The sequence below is a fragment of the Lissotriton helveticus genome, chromosome 5_1 (genome assembly GCF_964261635.1).
Source record: "Lissotriton helveticus chromosome 5_1, aLisHel1.1, whole genome shotgun sequence".
In the NCBI taxonomy this organism is placed as follows: domain Eukaryota; kingdom Metazoa; phylum Chordata; class Amphibia; order Caudata; family Salamandridae; genus Lissotriton; species Lissotriton helveticus.
Window position 1 is genome coordinate 1685329356 of NC_136065.1, and position 25708 is coordinate 1685355063.

Genomic DNA, 25708 nt, shown 5'->3' on the forward strand with positions numbered 1-25708 from the left:
GGTTTTCCTATGGCAATAAAGCATTGTTGTGTGCAAATGTTTACTGCTCTCTTTCTTCCTTTGGGGGTGGGAGAGTACTACTGTGTGTATGCTAATTCCTGTAATTTTGCAGCAGATTTGCAAGTGTGGAAATGTTCTAGGCTGCAAATATGTTTTCACATATGTATACATATATATATATATATGTATTTTCTAGATTATGACTATTGATGAGTATCCCCTGGATGAGAACTTTAATTACAGGAAAAACAAGCCTGATTTTTCTCCTCCAGGTGACAGCCTATCACTTGACGCCTCAGATCGTCAACAGTTTACAGACTGGTAAACATGAACTATCCTAGAAGGGATAAACATGACACAGAGTCCCAGTAGAGTACAAACGTTTAACAAAAACCAGATCAATACAACTAGATTTCAAGAAATACATTTTAATTTATCTTTATATTTCATATGTATTATAACAGAACAAATTTTCTCTGAAAATCAATTTTCATTTAAAATTCAGCACACTCCGCCCAAGCTTTAAATGTGGCTGCAAAAACAAATAAGAAAATAACATATCTGGGTAGAATAAAGGGTGAGGTAGTGCTCATGGCATTATTTAGGTGCACCAAACAAAATTGAGGAGCAAAATAACTGGAACTGAAACATAGATAAGATGAAGATTCATGTTTCAATGGGCTGAGAGATGGGAAAGATGAGGATCCAAGACTGTTCCAGGAACAAGTGAGGGCTATGATGCCTTACACTCCTATCTTCAAGCTTACAAGGCCTTGTTTGCCAATGGGATGTTCAATGACTGGGACGGGCCAACTGCTTGCTCCTCCAACAATTTCTGGCACTCAATCAAAAGCTCATTACGCCATGGGACACCGGCCCTAAAAACAAAAATTGAGAAAATGAGATCAGTTTGTTCATTTAAAGTACTATTTAAAAGACGAGGCGAAACAGGGTGACCATGAGAAGGACTGAATGAGGACAGTCCTGGAGGAACTAGTAGAGGGATGAAAGCAAGAAAGGCCAGAAGTTAAGATATAGAAGTGTATGGAGATGAAGCTAGAATTGAAGGTTGCGACGGAAGGACAGAGAACTAAACAAGATAACTGAAGATGCAAGATTGTTGTAGAGGTATTATCAGGGATCAAACTAAAGAATAGAACACAAAAGTACAGGATGCCAGGCAGAGGACAGTAAAAGTACATAACAAATGGAAGATAGAAATGCAAGGCAAGGTGAACTAAGGGTATATACAGGTGCTCACTCAGCAAGGGTGTGCATTCATTGACTCAGCTGAGCTCAGGTTATTGACTCAGCTGAGCTCAGGTTATTGCAAAAAAAGCACAATATACCCAACATTCAGATGTATTTTAATATTCTTTACAAACATGCCTCATGGCTCTGTAGTTAAGGGCGTGGGAAAACAAACAGAATTGGTATGGAGAACAAAAAAAAGCAGAGTAAGTTAAGAACCATTGCTTTGCATGGGAGCCCGATGAAATTACTACCCCAAAGGTAGTGGATCCCAGAAAAATGAATTGCATAACCTTATAAGAACGATCTTTTTCGTCATCATTCCAAAGGTATTTGGAGCACGGTAACCATTGGTATGAATATGTATAACAAGTTACTTACCCTAGATAAACCCTTTTACCAGCTAGAGTTCTCCATCTTGCCACAGATTCATTATCTTAGAATTATCCCCAGGTTTCATTATCTGTTTGGCTCAGCGTGGCGTTGTTGTAGGAAAGTGCCCCTTCTTGCATGGTTACCCCCCCCCCACACTTTTTGCCAGACACTTGATGCACTTTGACTTGATGTGCCCTGGGTCCCTGCAAATCAGGTTCCCAGGGACTGTGTTCTTCCCAAAGCTGTACCTTTGTACCCACAATTGGCACCTCTCTGGCCTCAGGTATGCCCCTTGTAACATGTACCGTGGGTACCACTGTCACCGAGACCAGAGAAGGCCTTTAAGGGCTGCAGCACCTATTGTGCAACCCTTAGAGTCCCTGCACCTTAACACCCACACACTGCCATTGTAGGCTGCGTGTTTTGGTGAAGAGAAAAGTGAAGTCTCGACATGGCACACTTCCCTGTGAGCCATGCCTGCAATCCACTGCCTATGGCCTAGGTAAGTCACCCCTCTAGCAGAGTGCACTAAACCACAGGTGGCAGAGTTGTATGAGCACTATACCCGGTCCCAGGATGCTTCTTTACTGTCCAGGGAGGACCTGGCTTGCTTGGCTTTTCCCATGAGGAACAGGATTAAGACTGATTTGTAAATGACTGGGTCCAAACAGGGGTGGAGTGGTGAGCAAGCGAACAATAGATTAAACCCAGATCTTTGTGACTGAGTGTCAATGTTTGTATTGTTCAGCGTTACGTTCATCATTTGTTCATTTTACAAATTGTCCCAACGGCAGGCGTAAACTGTCTGGTGAAGGAATGTCTTGCTGCCAAGAAAATGTTACAGACTTTAAGAGGAAGGTCGAAAGCTATCAACTGTCGCTTCTTAATCTCCACGCAAAAAGGTGGGGCACTGAGAGGTTCGGGTGGAGAACCTTCCCCTGATTCAAGGACCAATGGCCATGCTCCACAGCTCAGGATACCAGACTCTACGTGCCCAGTCTGGAGCCACATGGATGACATGGGCACGGTCGTTCCTTATTTTCCTGAGAACTCTGGGCAGTAGTGGTATTGGTTGAAAGACTTACAGGAGGCCTGAATTCCCCTTGCCATGAAAAGCGTCTCAGAGCGAGAGCAGCCTTGGAAACTCCGGCAAGCAAAACGGCTGACATTACACATTCTTGGCAGCGTCAAACAGATCTAACAAAGGATCCTCCTACTGCTGAAAGAGCTATTGGACCACCTTCGGATAAAGACACCATTTGTGATCCACTAAGCATCTTTGTCTGACTTCGTCCACTATGGTGTTGAGAGCCCACCATATGCTGAAACAGCAAGGAACTACCCTGACTTTCCAGATATGTCCAGAGACGCAGGGCCTCTTGACAAAACTCCACCAAACCCTGTTTTTTTATTAAAGAACTTTATTTTTACCACTTTCCAAAAGATAACATCCCATCTGCAGTGTCTTGTACAGCTATATGTAACAGTGCCTATACAGCAGAAAATCTAAGTAATTCGCAGACTTCGCCCGAAATCACAAATATACCAATATTCAACTCAGAGTGAAGCACAAGTTACTACTTGTGTAACAATATATCTGTAAGAGACATTAGTTAGTGATAGATCACTTACCTTAGAATATCCCCAGGCGTCAGACTGGATCCGGAAAGTTTTTGCTTAGCAGTACCCCTGTGCATCAGTAGGTGGCATCCTGCAGCTCCCCGTCCATCGCTGGCATCGTATGCGCCGAGATGACGTCACAGTGACTACTTAGGCGCCACCCATGCCAGCTGGCATCAGTTCTGTACACGACTTTCCGTGCCAGGAACGCAGAGCCATGCAAGATACTGACCACTGGTGCATTGAAAACTAGGGCCCTGAAAGGGATGTCCTTAACCCTAGTAATCAGTTCACAGAACGGGAAGGATGGGAAGGATGGGTGGGGCGGTGTAGGAGAGTAGGGTCTGCAATCCTATGGTCACCCCAGATTTTTGCTTTTTGCTTCACTGGTTTACGACTTTCCCTGGCTGTGGGCCTGCTAATCAGACCCACAGCCTAGCTGTTCTCTCTCTAAATTGACAACCATGTACTTTAGGTGCATTTATCAATTGGTACTGGGTCACCTTATCAGTCCCTGTACAGAGTACCTTAGGTACCCAGGGCATAGGTGGACCCAGGGCCTACGAGGGGCTGAAGCATGTATTATGCCACCCCTGGCTGGCGATCTAAAAAGACACAACTGGCTGGTAAGACAGCTGGGGCAAGGTGGTGTAATCACCCTTTGCTGTAGATATAGTATACCTATATCTAACCCCAAAATGGACACATATACTCCTATAAGGCACTCCTATAGCAGGCCTTATCAATCCTGAAGGCAGAGTGCTTGGAATTATGTGAGATGGTGCTCTGGCATGAGCTGAGCCAGTCTGCAGCTTGCGGAACCAAGTCCTAATAGCTGTTCATTGATAACGCTATACCATATATTCTTAAGTGCATTATAATCCTCGCGGTTGAATGCTAACTTTGGTATAGCATTATCAAAACATGTCGAGTAAGGTGTCACACGAATTGGAATACTACCCCCTCGCCAATTCTGGCGACGGGGGTAGCATTCCACCCTTTTAGAGGGACACGGCATGTATGTAACTGTGAACCCCGGTTAAAGTTAAACGAAGCCTCAGCATCACAAAATGGATGCTGCCACCACAGACACAAGTCTGACCTCCTGCTGCTGGGAGTCCTTCCAGCGAGGGAGGCCTGGACAAAGGGTTTCCTGCCTTGGGAGGTGCTAGCACCACCCCAGACAGGATTTTGTGTATTAGGTAGGACATGCCTGAAAGGAATGAGACATGCCTGGGGCACACAAGGTGCCCTGTGCATACACCGGCTCAAACCAGTTGCTGGGGCACTCCAGCCCCAGCTAGGGCGCGAAACCGGACAAAGGATAGGGGGTGTAACCACCCCCCTTCCTTTTCCCACCCATGGGAGGGACCTAGTCATAGTACAGCCCCCTTTAGGAGAATAAAGGTAGGAGCTGGTCCCATTCCAAATTAGATTATCCTAAATTGAAACTCTACAAGAAGAAACTCTGGACTTCGACATTCTGCTCCACAGAAGACTGAAGAATCTCCCTTGTGGGCAAGGAGTGTCCACCCTGCAACTGCAGGCACCATCAAGCGTCCTAGCGGTTCACTTTGTCGTCCTTTCGGCCGGAACCAGACTTCAGAGCCCGACGAGATCCGGACTTCCAGACTTCTCCGACCTCAACCTACATTTGCAGCACAGCTGAGATCCGTGGGTGCGACGAGACACGTGGGACCGGCCATCTTGAAGAAACTGCACTTCGCTTCCAGCACGACTTCAGAGGCATCCTCGAGAAAGTGCTTTGGGGATTGAGAAGCCCCAGCCCCGAGCAGCTCCTGCACCGAAGACCAGCCCTCCAGCATCCACAAGATCTGCGTGGGGCCCTTTTGCTCGACTGCTGCTCGACGCGTTGTCTGGTGACTTGCCGGCTGGCTAGTGGCCTCCTAGACGACGATCATTGAAATCTACACTGCTGGTCTGGTATCCAGTCCTTTTAGTCGTAACTAGTAGGAACTGTCTTTTACTTACCTTTTCGTAATTTGTTCTGCCCATTGACTTTGTTCCGCATCTCGCGTGTGAGTTCACACTCTGCACACGCGTCCCGTGGGCCTCCTGCTACTTACCTAAGGTTAGGGTAGTGTAGTCCCAGCGATCCTACAGCCTCTGGGCATCTCCATTTCCTCTATCGATTTCCTTATACCATTTACTTAGTATATGGTTTGTCGTGCCCCTAGGGCACCATTGTAATTTTGTGCAACTTATCGTATTTTTCTTAAGAGATTGTCATGTGCTTAGCCCTCTGATCTCATAAAGAGTTCAGAGGTGTTTGTTATAAATAAATATACTGTTTATTTTCATAACAACCTGTGTGGTGTCCTTTCATCAGGTATTCAAGGGGTTATATGTGGTAAAACAGCTGGCTTCACATGCCAAAAGAGTTTAGCTTAAGACTGCTTTGTCCATGCAACCATTAGGATAGCTGGTCTATAAGATTGACTTACAACCAATCACCATAAGGGCTCATTCTCGTCGCAAATAGATCGATTTGCGGCGTGTCCCATCTGGAGAAGATCTGGTCAATAATTTGTTGATCTAGCTCCCACTTGTGTGACGATGTTTTCTGCCTGCTCAACGCGTCGGCGAGCACATTGTCCGCGCATGGGACATATTCCGCCCTTAGGGTTACATAGTGGAGTATGAGCCTATGCCAGATTTTTTTGCGACTCCCGAGAGAGTGTCAGCGAGCGTGTCCCTCCCTGTTTGTAGAGGTAGTGCATAGTCGTGGTGTTGTCTGTCCGGACGAGCACCAGGGAATATTTGATTCTTGGCAGGAAAACATGAAGGGCCAGGAAGACCGCCCGCAATTCGAGCAGATTGATATGTAGTTTCTTCTCCATAGGAGACCACTACCCGCATATCTGAAGCTCTTGCAGAAAAACTCCCCAGCCTTCCAAGGAGGCGCCTGTTGTGGCAATATGAGGAGCAGCCGGAAGCAGGAATGACAAGCCTTGAGACAGGTTTTGAGATGACATCCACCATTGTAGGGCTCCGACCATCTGAGGATTCACTTTTATGTGGCCTTCGAAGGACCCTGTGCATTGGACCCACTGCTTTTATTGTGTTTTTATCTAGGAACCTAAATCGATATTTCTATTGTATGCCCTTGTTCGGCTATAATCAATTATATCCCTATAAAGGCATAAGGAATCATATCCATATTTAGTCGTAGCCCATGCAGTCACATTAAGCAAGGCTACTTCCCCGGACTCCTAGAAAGCACAACGAGTTCTCTAAACAAACAAAACCTCCAGCAACCTGGGAAATCCCCCTTGCTTTTGTTTTGATTTCGTCCTAGAACTCCTGTAAAGCACTGTAAGAACGGCCAGTTCTTAGTGACATCTTTATTGACGTCTTATGTCCAACCTTACGTCAAACCCGGCACCTTTCAGGTATAAATATACCAACGTTGCCTTAAGCAAACACACGGTGGTGGTTTTGGAGCAGAGCAGCTATCTACTTGCCCGAGAGCCCAGCTGATGCGAGAGCCCACGGACGTTGCCCCTCCTTTTTGACACACTGAGAGAGACGCTGTTTTTTCTCCTGCCGAGAAATCCAGCTCCGGTGTTTCCAGATACCTTCGCGGGTTACTGGGATATCGAGTCCTGAGAGAGAGATACAAGACCTCCTGCTTTCTATTACCCAGGTACGGAGCTGACTAAACCCTTAAAGAGAATTCTTGAGTCAGATTCTTGGCAAAACAAACTTTACTTAAACTGCTACTTACTTACTCCTTCCCACGTATTAGGCTTAGGTCAGGTACACCGGGGTTGGCGTATTTAGAAGCACCGGTAGAGTACATTAGTCAATGTATATATGTATATATATTTTATCTATTTTAAAGTATCAGATGGCTAAGAAACCATATCAATGCTTTTACAGTATTATTTTATAATCCTCCTTTTACTGTACGCACTTTACTTTACTATGAGTATTGCAATTGTGGCAATTCATTTCTCTTGCATGAGAAAGAAGACTGCTCAATAAATAACACCTTTTATTGAAAACGCCCGTCTCTCTTTTCTCTGCACTCTGGTGAAACTAAGTATGCACACTTGACTGAGTGAAATAGCTGTCTATTGTTTTCACACGACTCTAGAGATACACTCTTATTCTGAGGGAGCAAAGTTGTCATGTTTTATGGTTGTCAGAAGCTAATCCCTTCTTGTCTATCCAGGGAGGTTAAACTCCTCTCCGTTTATTCGAGAAAGTTTCTAGTGACCTCTGAGCTAGCTGGCAAACCTTAAGTCTAATATAGTCAGTAGAGACCTAGTTGACCTCAGTCCTACATCTACACTGCTGAATATATTATTCCAATGCGCAGAGCCTATTGGGAACATAGGAACTACACTACATGGCGCCCAACGTTTGGTAAGGCGATAAATCTAACGCAAGACGTTAGAGTAACTCAGTCGTGCTTTTTCACACAGACCCCTTTTCCCGTAAATACTCCAAAAGACGTCTGGAGTGGGTAAAAGGTTAAAATCCGCCGGAACTTAGTAGGAAGAGATTTCTATGTATAGTTTTTGGTTTAGTCAACGTTGAAGGATACAGTGTTCCAAAATATTGTGCACCTAATCTTTGTTTCCTTGAAAACTTGATCTGCAACAAAAACCTTTCTGTCAAGTAAAATGGGAGAAAGTGATGATGAAAGGGAGGCAGCTAGAATAGCAGCTCAACTCCTAGCGGATGACACAAGTCTCCAACAGAATGACCCGGATGCTATACTCATTCCGGTCAACATAAGAAAAACTATAACTCTTAAACTTATAGAAAATGGACTAACACCAAGAGGTGGTACAGTCATATTCGTGGTAGAGGCCCATGAATATCGGCAGACAGAGGTATTCTATTCATGGATAAACTTTCCAGCAGCAAACGCTGTCACACACGACTTCCACTATTACAAAATAGAGGAACCTCCGAGAGAATACACCCCTTTCGAGGATCTGCTCTGGTTTAAAGGCGCCCTAAAACATAATAATCACATCACCAGGCTCGGTCCACTAGGTAGACCAGGCGCAACATGGCCGGTTCTAGCCAGCTACACACCACATCCAGACATTGAAAAAATGTCAGACCGGGAACTTTTAGCCCAGCTAAAAATACTAATTAAAATACATAGACAATTAGTCCAATATGTAATGCGGACTTCAACAGTCCAACCAGGTATTAACATTCCACAGCTGACCCCTCATCAGGGGAACACAAACAAAATAACACCACAGAACATACAATCATGTCTGGGTAAAGTACCCGCAAAACGGGAACAAATTCCATTCTGGTTAGCACAAAAAATCACTCAAATAGAGGCAGTATTTCCAGATACTACCCCTACTGAGAAACACAGAATTCTGACTATCTGTCTTCCAATGGGGATCACACCACATGTGGAGAACTGTGACACTTTGCTTCCATCTACACAAAAACACATGGTGTCCCGTCTATGGCGGTGATACCAGATGTACTAAGACAGATTCAAAATGAATACGGTCCAGAACCTGCTTTAACTCTGGGTATGAAATTACTGAAAGACTTTAAGCAGGTTTCAGCTATACTATTAGCCAACATAAAAGGAGAAGCAGCATCTGTGGCGATCCGCCAGAAATTGTAAGAAACAGATATAGCAGACCAACCATTTGAACTTGCCAGAATCATAGAAAAATCCTATGAAGAACTAGGAAGAGATAGTTTGGGTGGGAAACCAGTAAAATCCCAACTAACTGAAAATCCTGAAAAGATATTTATTAAAAATAATCTAAACACTCCAAAAAAGAGCTGGGATGGAAATAAACAATCCACTCCCAAAGAAAAAAGATTCCAGTCCAGAGGAAGGTCTCCTCGGCGGAGAGAAAGATCTCCGGACCAAAGACACAAGTCTCCCCAGAGGGAGCCCTCTGAGAAAAGATACAACCTTAGAAATAGGGATAATCTAAAGAAACCGGATATATATCAACAGATTGATACACGTCCCTCTCGATCTTTTCAGACTTCCTCGCAGAAATCGGAAAGAAGAGGACGGTCAGAACACAGGGAAGAGCACGTCAAGTCCAAAGACAAGGAACCTGCTCATCAAAATAAAAAATTACAATTTCCAAGAAAAAAGGTAGCCAGTATTAAAATAATTAAACATGCCGAGGATACTGAGGACACAACTGAAAAACGGAGAGTGGGCCCAGACAATGCTAGACAGCGCAGCAGAAGTGACCATAGCTCGCAAGATCCTGATGAATCATCTGGAGACAGTGGACACAAATGAATACATTCAGGTGGAAACTGCAGATACCAGAGTTAGCAAACCTCATAAAATATACGAAATAACATTACGTATATAGGGAGATAAGACTAGGAAAGTAAGAGGTCTATTTTGGGATAACCTTTCCAAAGGCTATGACATCCTTCTAGCTGAGAAAGACTGGCCACCAGAGTTTGTCAGGGAGTGCCCTCATGGCGAAGAAATGATTATGCCTGCCTTCTCAAATCATATTCCGATTCATAAAAAATATACATATGCAAGAAAATGGGCAGTAGCCAAAGCTCCTGCATTATATAAAAATCATGTTGGATGGGATGAGGACTCTCCTCCTCACAAAATCCAGTTAAAATGTCAACCAACTGCACAAAGGCAGTACCCAATTAAGCAAGAAGCTAAAAAACAAGTCAGGGAAATCTTAGATCAACTTGAATACCAGGGGGTGATTGAAACATGCACCTCACAAATGAACAATCCTTTGTTTCCGGTCTCCAAGCCAGATGATTCATATCGTCTAGTTTTGGACTACAGACACCTTAACTCATGTTGCAAGACATTTGCAGTACAAAATTCACACAGTGCAGCACTAATGAATAACATCGTGCGCAAAAAATACAAAATAACATTAGACATCTCTAATGGGTTCTTTTGTCAAAACATTGCACCTGAAAGCAGGTATTTGACCGCTTTCTCAATAATGAGGTCGCAGAAAAATTTCCCGGAACCGAAACGCGAACCCGAACGATATCGCCGCTGAATCACTCCCCGCACTACGGGGACTTATTGCCGTTGAAGTTTCTACACTTTCTGTGCTTTAAATACGCGGACAAAGACACACTCTTGTGTTTCTTACCCTGAGGATTGCAATATTTATCAACACTACTTACTAAAGAATCTCCATATACCCGCTGGAGAAGAGTACTTCTGAAATTCGCAAGTCATATTCTGACTGACACTGAAACCCGGTCTCGAGCGGAGCCGGGTCGGAATTATCACCGGCACCGCGACCTGTGGTTACATATTCATTACCTACAGCCCTGTGGAGTCGCGGAAACAGTGTGTTTTCTTGCGACGAAACACGTGTCGGCTGGTTTTCTTTGAACAATAAAAGAGGAACCGAAACACTGGTGGTCCAATCCTTCGCCCATGAAATTTGAACTTTATGTCCATTGAGACATCTGTTTTGCTTGAACTTTCATATAAGTGTGCAGCAGGTTTTGTTTTCATGGTGATTGAAACATGCACCTCACAAATGAACAATCCTTTGTTTCCTGTCTCCAAGCCAGATGATTCATATCGTCTAGTTTTGGACTACAGACACCTTAACTCATGTTGCAAGACATTTGCAGTACAAAATTCACACAGTGCAGCACTAATGAATAACATCGTGCGCAAAAAATACAAAACAACATTAGACATCTCTAATGGGTTCTTTTGTCAAAACATTGTACCTGAAAGCAGGTATTTGACCGCTTTCTCAATAATGGGGTCGCAGAAAAATTTCTGTCGACTACCACAGGGATTCAAGAATAGCCCAGGACTATTCTCAGCAAGAGTAACAGAGTTACTACAAATATATGATGATGAAGCATTATCATATGTCGATGACATCTATCTAACAGATGATGACTTGGATACTCACTTGAAAAGAGTGAACACCATAATACTTGGGTTCGCAGCAGAGGGTTAAAAATTCAACTTTAAAAAGTCACGAATTGCCCATCTAACTGTCCTGTTTTTAGGATATGAATTATCAAGTGAAGGCAAAAGCCTAGCAGACAATTTCTTAGAGAAATGCACTGTACTCCAAGCACCAAAAACGCTGAAGAACTTACAATCAATACTAGGTTTCCTGAATTTCGGAAGAACTTACATTCTAAATTATGCAGAGAGGGTTAAACCTCTCTATGAATTAATAAAACCTGATTTTAAACCAATCAATTGGACTCAAAAACACACAGAAAATTTGAGATCATTGCAAACAGACATGTTAGCTAAAACAAAATTGCAAACTCGCGAAAACACACGCAACCTTGTAATCCGAGTCATCCCAGGAAGATGCGTATTCACGTACCTGACCTCTAATGAGGGAGAAAGGGTACCAATAGCTTACAAATCACATTTGTACACACAAGCTGAAAAAACATTCAGTCTTGCGGAAAATGTTGTAAATGCGGTTCAAACAGCTGTAGCAAAAGAAAGAGGCCAAGCCCAAGGCAGACAGATAACTGTTTTAACAGCAGAATCAGCCTTTGAGGCATTAACAAGCCCACGCAATTTGACTACCATGGCACTAGATCCAAAATGGATACAATGGGAAAATTCTCTTGCTACAGAAAAAGTGAAATACTATTTTGATCTGGAAATGAAAAAACTGAAAAATCTAACATATGGAAAAGAATGTCCTCTGCCAATCGAAATTCTGCCCCTACAACTTTACGGCTGTGTAATATATACAGACGGATCAGCACAACCCTCAGTTTGGGGTAAGCAAGCTTACAGTGCTGCGTGCGCGGTTGTTAAATGCCGGTGGCACGGAGGTAAATTGAGAGCACTGGTAAGTATGTCTCAATCTTTAAAAGACAGTTCAGCTCAACGAACTGAACTACTAGCTTTAAAAATGGCGCTCGATATTGCCGATCGCGAATATCCGACACTAATAGTGTGCGATTCGCATTACTGCGTCAAATCCTACAATAATGACTTGCAGAACTGGGTTCAAAACGGTTACAAAGATGACAGGTGCCACAATAAAGCATAAAACGCTTTGGGAACAAGTAGTTCTTTTACAGAAAGAACTACAAAAGACTCACGTGATACATACACTGAGTCATCAGCGTGATGGCGTTCACGTTGCAGGGAATTCATTGGCTGACACAGCCACAGCGGAAGCAACTAATCCGGCTTCCGTAGCCACAAAAAAGCGTTCAGAAAAATACATAGACGGGGAAACCATGCTGGCGGTAAAAACGTCTTCAAAAGGCGACTGTGCAGCATTACCCGTGAACTATCCACTCAATTATACATACATAATCGATGCATACTCCGTTCCTTTTGCTCGAATCCCTGGAGTGGGGGATAGAGTAATTCCAAACACGAACAGGAGAATCTTCTTGATTTAAGAAGCACATACGGGATTAAGTCTAAGGCACCAGAAGATCAATGAATCTCTGAAAGAATTACAATCAGAATACTGGTGGCCGGGAATGAGCCTGCAACAACACAAATTTGCAATAAACTGTTCAAACTGCAACAGAGATCGCAGTGGCGAACCGGCCGGAGTATTGCCATGGCTCTTCGTTTAGATAGCATAAGGCTATCTATATGCAAAAAAATGCGTCCCATTAATATTTAAGACTAGATTCACTTAAAATGTAGACACAAGCGCTCGGCTGACGCCAGAACTGTTATAAAAGATTTGCGAGTCTATATCGGCACATACGCAATTGGCATGCTACATTCTGACCAGGGTCCTGCTTTTCGCTCTCGAGCTTATAAGGAGGCCATGACCAGCATGGGCATTGCATTGCGGTACTCGTGTCCCTTCCATCCTGAGGGAAATGGGATTGTGGAAAGAAAAAACCGGGACATAAAGCAATCTATAACGGCGAGGGCATTAGGTTCGGGTGATGGGTGGGTCCAACATTTAACAAGTGTCCAACGTAGTCTTAATAATCTGCCAAGAAATTCTCTAAAAGGTTTCAGTCCGTACGAACTATTGTTCGGTACTAGAATGCATATTCAGGACTTAGATAGTCAGACTTCAGTGGTAGAAGAAAAATGCTTTGATATCAAAGACCGCTTGGCTATTTTATAGGCCTTAAATGAAACAAGAAAAGACCTGAGCAACGTAAAGTTAAAACAGCAGCCAACAACCACTGAAGATAAACCACCTGTCCCAGCAAGGCCTGTCTGGATTCCAAAGATTGGAGATCTGGTCAGAGAGAAGATCGCGGTGAAGAAGGAATTTGGGCCTTCTTACAGAAAAGCAGTACCTGTCTTAGCTGTCAGCGGAACAAGATCAGTTGTACTACCGCCCCTTGCTGGTAAAAAGGAGAACCGAGTTGTATCCATCGACCTGGTAAAACCACAATCATGTGGCCAATAATAAGTAGTAGGCCCAGTGGACTCCCAAGAAGTAGCAGAGTACCAAAATTTGCTACAATACAAGAGGTTCAAACTGAGAGACTAATCACATTTGATAAACCTACAGTGAATATAAAAGGACTATGCAACAAAGCCATGGAACTTATGCCTCTTAAAACCCAAATTGCAACAGTTCGTCAAGAAACACCAGTCTAAAACGATGTAACCACAGACTATGCTAATGAGACAAAGAAAATTCCAAAAGCAAATGAAAATCCGGAAGCAATTCCAACAATTGAGAGAACTGCATCTGGCTACTTCATCAATTTCGATGACTTTTCTGAGGATCCAAGCGAGCCTAAAGAACAGCCAACAACAAAAACTTTTAAAGACAAATTAACTGAACTCTTTAATCAACTCAAAGAAACCTATCTGATTTCTCCATGGATTGAATTTTGGATTGTGTTAGGTGTACTTTTCCTCCTGCTTTGGCTCATCATGGTTCTTTGTTTGGGAAAATTCATTGAAGGAAAATACAGTACAATGGACACAGCAAGTCAGAACACCAACTTGGTCCTAAAGCCACACAAGTCATCTCACATCGAGAAAAGAGAACTATCATCAGTGAATGTCACAGCCAATCCAATACCCGGTGGGGTAGCATGAGACAAAATGGATTATGAAATCTATGGCCCGGTCGAGCTCTTCAAATATCCACACCAGTTCAAGGTTTCAATAAGTGACTTTGTAAAACCGAGTACATTCTCTGATGATTGGGACTTTGAAAACATTAATGATATGATGTCAGATTTAGTAATGTCAGCAAAATTTACAGAACATGATTACTTACAGGGTTCATCAAATTATGAAGAAATGTATTGCTACAACCACTTTGCACATCACTATTTGCATAAATCTGCTCAACCTAGAAATGTTTTTAATTATAATCAATGGGAACATTGTGCAACTCCACCAAAAGGTAGTTCAAAAACATTTTACGAGAAATTCCCATACTTCTCAGGGTTTAACACGAGTGAAGCAGAAACGTTTTATTTCAAACTGTTAAATAAGACAGGGGTGAAAACGATGCTGATAAATACTAAATTGATCTATTCGGAAACATTTTATGAAAAAATGATTACATTTGGCTTTGATTTCTGGAAAAATAACATTGAAACAAAAACCATCTGAGGTACCAAAGATTGGCAGGTCCAAGGTATAGAATCATTATTTAGAGCCTGCATGATCCCAGAACAAATTATATTCTTGAATGACACCATTCAACAGACAACCTGTCTTGGCCTAGCCAAAATTAAAGACCTAAACAAACCGTCTATTCCAAAGCCAACACCTGACAGTAATAGTACTAAAGATGTTGAGATAGACGTATCCCATATTTTTAACCAAAACAGAACACATCCTGATTGGAAAAAATGGTTGATCTGGCCCACAGACACAAATAACTGTCAAGATAGATTCCTGAACAAAATACAGGGGTTCAAATTGACCAGGCCAGACCCTAGATACTCCCAGAGACAACATCCAGGGATAGTTACAACATACAGTGTAGGGAAACTCTGCCTCGAATGGCTACAGAAATCTACACTGGCAGAAATTAAGCAACACTTGACTTTACTTAAAGACGGTGCTGACTTACGTGATTTCATAATGGGACCACGTAAACAGAGCCAAAAACGTTTCATAGCGGCCGGTATATACGCTGCGTACAACGAAGCTTGGATAGAAACGCAAATTGAAATAGCAGAATAAATACGGGAAATTAACCGTATTCATTTGGAAAAATCACTTTCTGTTGTGGACAATGGGTTAATGAGACTGTCTTCCAGAATATATTCACTGGACAGTATTGTATCATCTGCTATTGATATAATTGAGCAGTACTTACTAATGTTACAACACAGTCAGTCCCAATTACGTTCTATTGTACAGCTTGGCTGGACGTTGCAAAATCTGCGTTCAGGCTACGTGCCCTGGCGTTTAATCAACACAACGTCATTATTTTCTATCTTTAACCTTACTGATAAACAAATCAGTTTGGCACAAAAAGGAGCAGACTATACGATTCTGAGCATTGAAAAACTTAAGAGATTACCATTGACAATGTCAGAAAGACCTGTCATTGAATGGATAATACACGGAATAATTACAATTCCGATAACAACTTTCCAATTTAAAAACTGCCAAGAGTATATACCAGCGGGCCAGTATGAAAGTTTGAGTAAAGGGTACATTAAGTCATCATGGAAATTGCCTTACACACACACGTTATAGTGAAAAGGTACATAATATATTTCTTAGTGGTAACAATTGTAAACGATCACCAAGCGGTATACTTCTGTGTGAAGGTATTAACTTGCATGGGGCCTGTGAGGGGACTTCAAATAACCTTTCATGTCACCAGCATGGCACACCTGCAACACAAATAGAGCCATTCTTTAGACGGCTTTCTAACGGGAGCTATATTCTAATAATGGACCACAGCTGTTGTGGCATGGTGCCAGGAAAAGCTTATCTTGTGAGCGTTAGTTCCATGGTCACTTGCTGTATGCAAGTATTGTATCCAAACAGCACTCCAGACACGGAGGCAAAAATTTGGCCTTCTTTGAATATCTCTTCTATTCGAATTGATACTTTAAGCAGAATGAAGTCTGTTCTTTTACAGACAACTGTGCCCTTAACGTCATCAAAAGAAACGTATGATTTGCTAGTTGCAAGGACAACGGCAGAGATACATAGTCTTTTATCAACAAATTGCCCCGTGCATTTAGCAGAAATGCTAAGCCAAATCCTAAATATGTCAGATACCAGTGGTATTCCACATATATTTAAGACAATTTTTTCGGGACTGTTGCACAAGTTACTACTTGTGTAACGATATATCTGTAAGAGACATTAGTTAGTATTAGATTCTTTACCATAGAATATCCCCAGCCGTCAGACTGGATCCGGAAATTTTTGCGTAGCAGTACCCTTGCGCGTCGGTAGGCGTCGTCTGCGGCTCCACGTCCGTCGTTGGCGCCGTGATGACGTCGTCGGAGTACTTAGACGGCGCCTCTGCGTGCTGACGTTAGTTCTTAGACACAGCTTTTCCGCGCCAGAAACGCAGAGCCATGTTAAAAACCAACACTGGTGCCATTGAAACTAGGGCCCTGAAAGGGGGCAACCCTAACCCTAGATATTGGTTCGCAGAACGGGGAGGATGGGTGGGTCGGTAAGGAATCTAATACTAACTAATGTCTCTTACAGATATATCGTTACACAAGTAGTAACTTGTGCATCTGAAAGAGACACGTTAGTATTAGATTCCTTACCTTAGGATAGATACCCCAGCAATACCAACCCCGGTGGTGGGCCTGCGAACCAATAATCACACAAGAAAGTCCAGGAGGACGGAACGGCCAAAGAAGCCATCCCTCCGGACTTGGCTGTCCAGGCAGTAGTGTCTCGCAAACGTATGCAGCGATGCCCACGTAGCCGCCTGACAGATGTCTTGTAAGGGCACTCCCCTGCCCAGGGCAGTGGTAGTGGCCGTGGCTCGGGTAGAATGAGCCCGCAATCCAGCAGGAGGCTCCTTCCTAGCCAAGGAGTAGCATGCCTGGATACACAGGATGATCCACCGGGAGATGGTCCTCTTGTGCACCGCTTTCCCCTTCTTCGCGCCCACGTAACCAACAAAGAGTTGGTCATCCACCCGCAACTGGCGTGTGCGATCCAAGTAGAATGAGAGCGCACGTTTTGGGTCCAGACGGTGGAGCCGCTCTTCCTCTTTAGAGGGATGCGGTGGCGGGAAGAAGGTTGGCAAGGTGATAGACTGCCCGATGTGGAAGGCCGTGACAACCTTGGGCAGGAAAGAAGGTTTGGTACGCAGCACCACTTTGTCCGGATGGACAGAAAGGAAAGGTGGAGTACAAGAAAGGGCCTGGAGCTCACTCACTCTCCTGGCAGAGGTGATGGCAACCAGGAAAGCAGTCTTCAAAGTCAGAAGGCGAAGAGGACAGTTGTGAAGTAGCTCAAAGGGAGCGCACATCAGAAATGTAAGAACCAGGTTCAAGTCCCACTGAGGCATCACAAACGGAACAGGGGGAAACGTGTGTGTGATGCCCTTAAGAAATCTATTAACAATAGGGGACTTGAACAAAGAAGGTTGATCAGGCAGCCTGAGAAAGGCTGAAAGGGCAGAAAGGTAGCCCTTGATAGTGCCCAGAGCAGAGCCCTGCTGGGCAAGAGAAAGAAGGAAGAGAAGGACCTCAGAAACAGGGGCAGGTAGGGGATCCACAGCCTTTGCTGTGCACCATGCCACAAATCTGTTCCACCTGCAGGCGTATACCGACTTTGTGGAGGGACGCCTGGCTGCCAGAATGATGTTACAAACTTCAGGAGGCAAGTCAAATGGCCTCAACTGTCGCCGCTCAATCTCCAAGCATGGAGGTGGAGACTGGACAGGTTCGGGTGGAGGACCGTCCCCTGGTGCTGCGACAGAAGGTCCTCCTGAAGAGGCAGACGAACCGGGGGATCGACTGACATACTGAGTAGCTGTGGATACCAGTACCTTCTCGCCCAGTCCGGAGCCACAAGGATGACTTGGGCCCGGTCGCGCTTGATCTTCTTCAGCACTCTGGGCAGAAGTGGTATAGGCGGAAAGGCGTACAACAGACCGCAACTCCACTCGCGACGAAAAGCATCTCCGAGCGAGTGCCGCCTTGGAAATTCCAACGCGCAGAACTGATGACATTGCGCGTTCTCTTCGGAGGCGAATAGATCTAACCAAGGCTCTCCCCATCGCGTAAAGAGGCTTTGCCCCACGTCCGAGTTCAGACGCCATTCGTGATCCATTATGCACCGACGGCTGAGCTCGTCCGCCCTGGCGTTCAGAGAACCTGCCAGGTGTTGAGCCACCAGGGTCACGCCCTGGCGTTCCAGCCATTGCCAAAGGCGAAGAGCCTCTTGACAAAGGATCCACGACCCCACCCCGCCTTGTTTGTTGCAGTACCACATGGCTGTGGTGTTGTCCGTGAATACCTGCACTACACTCCCCCGGACGAAGGGGAGGAATGCCTTCAGTGCCAGAAGAATCGCCCGGAGCTCCAACAGGTTGATGTGGAGCCGGGTCTCCGCCGGAGACCAGAGGCCTCTGATCTCCGCCTCTCCCATGTGGCCTCCCCAGCCCTGGAGGGACGCGTCCGTCACAACTACGTGCTCCGGTTGGGGAAGGGAGAGGGATCTGCCGCTGACCCAATCGCGGTCCGTGAGCCACCACTGCAGCTGTCTCGCAGTGCCCCCTGAGATCAGGACGTGGTCGGATAGGTTGCCCTGATGCTGGGCCCACTGAAACTTCAGGTCCCACTGCAGAGCCCGCATCCGCCACCTGGCGTGATGCACCAGTAGGATGCAGGAGGCCATCAGCCCCAGTAGCCGCAGCGTCAACCTGACCGAAACCCGGGATAACGGCTGAAAGATGGGAATCAGAGCCTGAATATCCCGGACCCACTGTTCCGGCGGATAAACCCGAAACCGCGCCGAGTCCAGAACCGCTCCGATGAAGAGGAGCTTCTGAGAGGGGCACAGTTGTGACTTCGGCACATTGATGGAGAACCCCAGCTGGTGCAGGATGTCTGCCGTCGTCTGGAGGTGGCTGACGACTGTCTGGGGCGAGCCCGCCTTCAACAACCAGTCGTCGAGGTAGGGGAAGACTGAAACCCCTAACCTGCGCAGATGAGCTGCGACCACCGCCATCACCTTTGTGAACACCCGTGGGGCGCTGGTAAGGCCGAAGGGGAGCACGGTAAACTGAAAGCGCTCGTGGCCAACCATGAACAGCAGGTAGCGCCGGTGGGCAGGCAGGACGGGGATATGAAAGTAAGCGTCCTGCAAGTCCAACGCTACCATCCAGTCTCCTGGGTCCAGGGCAGCTAGGACCTGAGCCAGTGTCAGCATCTTGAACATCTCCTTCCGGAGGAAGCCGTTGACGTTCCTTAGGTCCAAGATAGGGCGCAGGCCCCCTTTGCTCTTCTTGGGTACCAGAAAGTAGTAGGAGTAGCAACCACACCCTACTTCTGGCCCAGGAACGCGCTCGATGGCCCCCTTGGCCAAGAGGGCCGTAACCTCCTCCTGCAGAAGTCGCAAATGATCCCCCGATACACGGTGGTTCTGCGGTGGCATGGCTGGAGGAGTCGCCTCGAAGGGGAGGGAGTAGCCCCTTCGGACGATCTGCAGCACCCACCTGTCCGATGTGACAGTGCGCCAGTGGAGGTGGTGATGGCGAACCCTGCCCCCCACTGGGGTCACATGGGCCTGAAAGCACGGACTAGGAGGGTTTTGAGGCGGATGCTGCGGGGGAAGGTGTGGACTGACCTCGCCGTTGCCCCCGACCGCCGGTTCCCACGGCCGCCACCGAGTTGGGTATTGCCCTGCGGAGCGTGGCTGGCGGCGCTTGTGGGCGCACCCCTTCCGTAGCCACGAAAGGAGTGAAAGGCAGCCGATTGCTGGCGCTGGCCCGAGAGGCCCAAGGACTTGGCCTTAGCCCTGGAGTCCTTAAAGCGCTCAAGCACATGGTCTGCCTTGTCGCCAAAGAGGCGACGGCCATCGAACGGCATGTCCATGAGTGTGCTCAGGACATCTGCCGAGAAGTTGGCGGACCTCAGCCAGGCGTGGCGTCTGACCGCCACCGTCGTTGCCATCGCTCTACCTAGCGAGTCGGTGGTATCCAGCCCACACCTGATGGAATACTTGGCTGCATCCCGGCCCTCCACAAAGGCTTGGCCGAGTTTGTCCCGTACCTCCAACGGACACTCTGGCAGCACCTCCGCGACCTTATCCCACACAGAGTGGGTGTAACGTCCCAAGAGGCAGGCGGTGTTGGAAGACCGCAGGCCCAGACTAAGGGATGAGAAGATTTTTTCCCATACTGGTCATACCTCTTGGATTCCCTGTCCGGCGGGGCCGACGGGAATGCGGTCTGGGAATTGGAGGCCTGGATGACCAGGCTCTCGGGGGTAGGGTGGGAGGACAGGAAACATGGGTCGCCCGGGGCTGGGCGGTGGCGTCTGGCCACGTTCCGGGCGAACCCGTAGCGGGCTTGGACCAAGTGCCCAGAAGAACGTCGGTCAAGGCCTCATTAAAGGGCAGCAGAGGCTCAGCCGAGCTTGACTGCGGTTTAAGGACCTCAGTGAGGAGGTTAGTCCTCACGGCCGCGACGGGGAGCTCAAGGCCCAAGGCCTTGGCAGCCCTCATCAGCACCACACTATATGTTGCCCCCTCCTCCGAAGCCACGGTAGGAGGGGAGACAAAACCAGTGTCTGGAGAGGTGTCCAGGCCACTGGCCTCCCCAAGGTCTCCTGTCCAGTCCTCGTGAGACTGACACTCTCTGGTCAGAGGGTCCTCAGACCCCTCCCAGTCCTCTTCATCACCCATATCCTGAAACTCAGGGTTCTCAATTGATGGGGCCTGTTCATAGAAGTGAAACTTTTCAAACGACGTCTGGAGCGGCGCCCATCGGGGCCGTCCCGGCGCCGGAACAGGAACGAAGGTGGAACTGGGGACGGCGCCGCCTGAGGACGGCGCCGGAGGCGACACCTGAGGGTCCGACGCCGGGGAGGTCGTAAGGTCCACCGGCGACGAACAAGATCCCGAAGGAGGTCCAGCGGCGTCGGGCCCCAAGGCGCCGGCGGCGCTGGAACAACTGAACCCCCTCGGCGCCGGGCCCGAAGGCGCCGGTGGCGTCGGGATAACGGGAACCTGCGGCGCCGGGCCCAAAGGCGTCGGCGGCGCTGGGGCCGAAGCACCAGACAGCGTCGGGGCAGATCTCCCCGACCCGCTAGGGGTCCCAGACGGGTCCGCTGGGCCCAAAGGCGCCGCAGAGCCCGTCAGAGGAGAGAGTTTCCTCATGGCCATGAGGAAGAGCTCGACCTCCTCCGGCGTCGCGTTGAGCCCAGGGACCGTAGCGTATGGGGCTGGACGCGGCGCCCGCGACTCCGTCGGAGCCGCGTGGGTGGTGTCACCCGAACCCCCGGCCGCATCGTGCGAGCATCGGGGGGAGTCCGAAGAGCGATGACGCCGCTTGGACTTCTTGTGCCGCTTACCTGACGACGACTTCGACCCGGCGGAGTGCGGCCTACTCTCGGAACTGTGGTGGCTCCGAGCCCGCGACCTGTCCCTCGACCTCCCATGGGATCGGGACCTCTCGCGGCGCGGGACCGACTGCCAGAGTTCGAGCCGCCTGCGGGACCGCTCCCGTCTGGCTTTCGAAGAGAGGGCCCGGCAGTCGGAGCAGGCCTTGTCGTCGTGGTCGACGCCGAGACAAGATAAACACACGCGGTGAGGATCCGTGACCCACATCAGGCGGTCGCAATCATCGCAGTGCTTAAAGCCGGGCATCCCTACGGCACCGTCGGAGTCGAAAGACTTCGAGAACAATCAAAAGTGATCAAAAAGTTAGTCAAAAAATGACTAGGGTTACTGCTTTTTCCAGATCTGCGCTTGCTGGCGCGGAAAAAAGAAGAACTGACGTCAGCACGCGGAGGCGGCGTCTAAGTACTCCGATGACGTCATCACGGCGCCCACGACGCCAACGACGGACGCGGAGCCGCAGACGACGCCTACCGACGCGCAAGGGTACTGCTACGCAAAAATTTCCGGATCCAGTCTGACGCCTGGGGATATTCTAAGGTAAGGAATCTAATACTAACGTGTCTCTTTCAGATAACACCCTTCAAAACAGTTCTGGGCATTTTTCCTAATTTTGTCCATTCTGTCTTTGGCGGCCTACCACTCCTTTTGGGACTCGTAGCAGGAATTTTATTTTTGATACTTCTGCTCCGATATGGCAAGCCAAGTCGCATACAAGACTCCAGCAACGATGGAAGAAACGATCCTAACTATACGCTATCGGGACTGCATAACTAAAGTCCTTGGATTAGCCCGGCTAAGAGATCTGAATATGACCTGGTTTCTTTCATTCAGACCCATCTGGCAGAATTGCATCTTACCTGTGCTTCGATGTATGCTATGCGGAGAAGAATGCGTGTTGGACGTCTGTCTTACACTACCATCAGCAGTACCATTGGATACAGATACTTTGCTAAGTCCTGTAACGGCTCATGCATCGTGTTGTCCCCAGCGGCTACCCATTCTGATGACGGCATTCGTTGGAACTTCCCCACTACGATTAGGTGGTAGTGAAGTACGAGATGAGAGCAACATCACCCAGATACGACCTTCTGTGAGCATTTCTGATCCTGACATCGACAATAGCAATCATGCTCAAGACTGCACTGTTGCGGCATTTTCAAACTTGGTCGAACTTTCACCTGAAGCCGTAGACAACTTTTTTGCAAGTCTGTCTGAAATGATGTTCTCCCCTGAACAGAAAGAATAACTTTTAAGCAACAAGTACACAGCGTTCCCTGAACTCTGAATTCGGCCTTCAGCTTTGATAAACAAAAGCTACTGAAAATATTTGGAACTATATTTTTTTCTCCCTGAAAGCAACATTTTTTTTTTTTTTTCAAATTTCAAAATATTTACCTTTTTTCTGGCACATGTACTCTGCTTAAAGTAGAACTATTCTTAGAGAACAGAGCTTCTATTTTAAGAACTCTAGAGACAATATATTACCTCAGCCTCTAGCACGTTTACAGCAACTGTATTTATATGTGATGGAATGGTCTCGACCTTCTTTTCTGTATTAAGAGCCATTTCATGTGTAAATTTCGCAAATCGTTCAGCTGATATATATATGCATCTTTTTTACTGAATGATTACACTGCTTTAATAGCGTACAGTACCAATAATCATTTTCGTGTATTTCGTATACACCATTTCAAATGCAGTAAATGTATTTTGGAGTGGGTTGGAATACACATGCACCTTCATATGTTTACTATTGCTTAGTTTTAGTAATGATGGATATTAGATCGTGGAGTGGGTATTGTGTTTTTATCTAGGAACCTAAATCGATATTTCTATTTTATGGCCTTGTTCGGCTATAATCAATAATATCCCTATAAAGGCATAAGGAATCATATCCATATTTAGTCGTAGCCCATGCAGTCACATTAAGCAAGGCTACTTCCCCGGACTCCTAGAAAGCACAACGAGTTCTCTAAACAAACCAAACCTCCAGCAACTTGGGAAATCCCCCTTGCTTTTGTTTTGATTTCGTCCTAGAACTCCTGTAAAGCACTGTAAGAACGGCCAGTTCTTAGTGACATCTTTATTGACGTCTTAATCCCAACCTTATGTCAAACCCGGCACCTTTCAGGTATAAATATACCAACGTTGCCTTAAGCAAACACACGGTGGTGGTTTTGGAGCAGAGCAGCTATCTACTTGCCCGAGAGCCCAGCTGATGAGATAGCCCACGGACGCTGCCCCTCCTTTTTGACGCACTGAGAGAGACGCTGTCTTTTCTCCTGCCGAGAAATCCAGCTCTGGTGTTTCCAGATACCTTCGCGGGTTACTGGGATATCGAGTCCTGAGAGAGAGCTACAAGACCTCCTGCTTTCTATTACCCAGGTACGGAGCTGACTAAACCCTTAAAGAGAATTCTTGAGTCAGATTCTTGGCAAAACAAACTTTACTTAAACTGCTACTTACTTACTCCTTCCCACGTATTAGGCTTAGGTCAGGTACACCGGGGTAGGCGTATTTAGAAGCACCAGTAGAGTACGTTAGTCAATGTATATATATTTTATCTATTTTAAAGTATCATATGGCTAAGAAACCATATCAATGCTTTTACAGTATTATTTTATAATCCTCCTTTTACTGTACGCACTTTACTTTACTATGAGTATTGCAATTGTGGCAATTCATTTCTCTTGCATGAGAAAGAAGACTGCTCAATAAATAACACCTTTTATTGAAAACGCCCGTCTCTCTTTTCTCTGCACTCTGGTGAAACTAAGTAGGCACACTTGACTGAGTGAAATAGCTGTCTATTGTTTTCCCACGACTCTAGAGATACACTCTTATTCTGAGGGAGCAAAGTTGTCATGTTTTATGGTTGTCAGAAGCTAATCCCTTCTTGTCTATCCAGGGAGGTTAAACTCCTCCCCGTTTATTCGAGAAAGTTTCTAGTGACCTCTGAGCTAGCTGGCAAACCTTAAGTCTAATATAGTCAGTAGAGACCTAGTCAACCTCAGTCCTACGTCTATTCTGCTGAATATATTATTCCAATGCGCAGAGCCTATTGGGAATATAGGAACTACACTACACTTTGAGAGCGCCTCCTGTAGATTCCTCATTCGTAGTCGACAGTGAGGAATCAGGAGGATACACGCTGACATCATCCCCAAGAGGGATTTGAAGAGGCGGACTGTCAAGACTTTCTGCGAGGCTACTATAGCAGCTAGTGCAAGGGGCTTGTTCATCCTCTCTCTGGATAAGAAAGCTTTTGCCGACCGTGTGTCCAGGGTTGCACCTAGGAAACTGATGCACTGAGAAGGTTGTAGGACCGATTTTTCCTGATTGAGGGTGAGACCCAAGCAATCTAAAAGCTTTAAACAGGCGTTGGAAGACCTGGACGCGTCTTCTAAGGATGAAGCCTTGACCAGCCGGTCATTCAGATACGGAAAGACTTGGTGATGGCACTGTCTGAGATATGCCGCCACCGTGGTACGACATTTCGTGAATATGCGCGGTGCAGACTTGAGCCCGAAGGGCAAAATGCAAAGCTGCAAGTGTCTGCCCGCTACTGCAAATCTCAAGTACCTTTTTGTGATTTCTGTGAATTGGGATATGGAAGTAAGCGTCCTGTATGTCTACGGACGCCCTAAAATCCTGCTCTTACAGTAGTCGCAAGACCTCCTGGATCGTTACCATGCGAAACGACTGCTTCTTAGGAATTTGTTGAGGGCCCTGAGGTCCAAGATTGGTCTTCACTTATTGTCTTTTTTTCTGGATCAAAAGAAACGGGAATAAAACCCTTTTCCCTTCCGAGATGGAGGTACTCTCCCTATTGCTCCTATCTGCAGCATAATCGAGATCTGTCATAGAAGCAGCCGTAGATTTTTGTCATTTCCGCTGTCCGTTACCTTGAAAGGAAGACCTCCCAAAAGAGGATTGCTTGTTTTGCTGTTGTTG

At 46.5% G+C, this 25708-nt stretch overlaps 1 protein-coding gene across 2 annotated transcripts in view; it reads right to left on the bottom strand.

Annotated features, from left to right (window-relative positions):
* Nucleotides 1-412: 412 nt before the first annotated feature.
* Nucleotides 413-25708, bottom strand: part of IPO4 (importin 4) — a 2629293-nt gene continuing 2603997 nt past the window's right edge. For both annotated transcript variants that reach the window (XM_078644926.1, XM_078644927.1), the window contains one exon: nt 413-878. The gene's annotated coding sequence lies outside the window, so the exon portion shown is untranslated. The remainder of the gene's footprint in view (nt 879-25708) is intronic.